Below are 2,259 nucleotides of genomic sequence, written 5' to 3' on the forward strand. Positions count from 1 at the left end.
AAGAGAAAAGCATGCGGCATCTCCACTCTTGCCAAAATGTGGGAAACATTGCCACCTTTAGGCGAAAAAGCGCAATTGCGGCCTTTTAAGATGGGAGCGCAAAACTGACCTGACCGGAGCGCGACCGTGTTCGGAGTCAACCTTTCGTACTGCGCAAATTAAATCAGCTATCGGATGAATAAATTGCTTTTGCAAATAAGCGTCCTGGTTGAAAATGATACTCATCATTATGATTTGTTTGCATTTGAAGAGTACAACACATTTAATGAGCAAAACGTGTACCAACTACACTTCGGCGATGGGCGCCAGTCTGGGCGTCTTGAAAGTTCTCGGCTGCCTGCGTGCCGTCCTCACAGATACGCCAGCGCCTCTGTGGTGATGCTGTTTGTCCTCTTTGACTTTCCTGTCCCCCCCGCGCAGGTCCATGTGGTACGTTCCGCGCAGAAGTCGGGCGGCCGTCAGGAAAGGGTCGGCCGCCCTCCCGTGCTCCTCCGAGGGGAGTCCAGCCCTGGCGGAGGTCCGCTCGCGTTCTGTTTCAGAGCTGCCCTCCATTGTGAGCCTCCACCTGCATACAAAAGGCAAGTTACGAGCATATACATGATTAAATAAAAACTGAATATTGATGGTAACATCATTTTGGGACCTCATGTTCAGTGGGAGATGAACGTCTCTTCCTCTATGCTGAAAAGGTTTGCTACTTCACTCATCTTTTGACTCCTCCCTCCTTCCCTCCACTCTACGCAGACACGCACACACCCACACACACATTTATAGATGAACCATTTGGTGGAATTCTAACAACTTTTTCTGTTTTTTTTTATTTTTAATCAGAAACACCAATTTTCTCTCCGCCAATTTGCAATTTATCCTTAGCACTCCCGTTATAACGCAGATTTTTAAGTAATTGTTTATTTGAAATTTTTTTTCGGGAGCCGATTTAATCGGCCGATATTAGCGCGGCAGATTTTTTTAATTCTTCTTACGTTAATACGTTGGAACATAAGACAAAAATAAAACGCCTCCCCATCACCCAAAAAAACCCAAATGAGTTGATATTCGACAAAGTTAAACAAATACTAAGGACAAGGTATTGTAAACTGTAAATCATTTAAACTAAAAAATTGATCTAAGCAGTCTATTTTGGAGCAATTTATTTCTTTTTTTAACTCAGCAGTTTTAAAAATGAAATGTATGTATTTAGGTCAGAATCAGCATCTGATTGGTCAAATAAATTCGTAAAATGTAATTATGCAATTGTATTTCAATCATTTGTTTCAGATGGCAAACTCCACAAGTCGGAACGTCTCCTGCGTTCCAGTGACCTTCGACCTACATGAGGATGCGCGCAGTCCGACATGAACTGCCTCGTGGGTGAACCTGCTGACCGTGACGAGAAAGCAAACAAACGAGCGATGTTGCTCGAGAGGTTACAGTCCGTGTGGCCACGGCGTGGACGACCCCGTGATTTTTCCCACTTTAGACACGACTGAAAATAATTCCCCTGCCATACCCGTAACATATTTTTTGTCTGAAATTCAATTTAATATTTTGTATGTTGTGTTAATTACTGTCCAGTTCGGCCAAACAGAAATTGTGTTGTTTTTTTTTGTTAAAGAGAAATTTTCTAATCACAAACAAATAATAATTAAAAAAAAAAGGAAACGTATTAAAATCATTGCTTAAAATGTTGATGGAGTGCCCTGAGGGTTCCAATTCGGATGATCTTTGAATATTCCGGAATTTCCACTTCTGCTGTGTTCCGCCTAGTTTCGGGTGGAGGTGACTCCAAGTGTTGACATGCTGGCGTTGTTCAAACGAATGATTTCATTGTCATCGCACGCGAAGCATTTTGTGTCAATTGGAATGTTCGACGAAGGCAATTTATTCGCATGTACTGTTAAAACTAAATGCGACACCTTCAAGACTTTCAAATCGAGCGCGTTCATCAGGAAAAAGCCACAAAATCTATATAATATATATTATATATTTTGTAATCAAATTTGTCAAAATAACTTCCCGATAAAACACACTGAATAATATTTGTACAAGATATAATCGATATTTTTGTGCACAATGTTGAAAATAATTTTCCATACTAAATCAAACTAATTTTGAAGCACTTGAAATTGTTGACGAAGGCCGGGCAGTGGCGGCAAAGCTTGCAAACCTCAGCGGGGCAATTGTGGTCAAGGTGCCCCCCCACCCCCCAGCGCTCAAAAGAAGCCCCGCCCTCGCCTGATGCCGATGACATCACATCCG

The sequence above is a fragment of the Idiotropiscis lumnitzeri genome, chromosome 17 (genome assembly GCF_059441095.1).
Source record: "Idiotropiscis lumnitzeri isolate Australia: NSW breed Sydney's pygmy pipehorse chromosome 17, RoL_Ilum_1.0, whole genome shotgun sequence".
NCBI classification, from domain to species: Eukaryota; Metazoa; Chordata; class Actinopteri; order Syngnathiformes; family Syngnathidae; genus Idiotropiscis; species Idiotropiscis lumnitzeri.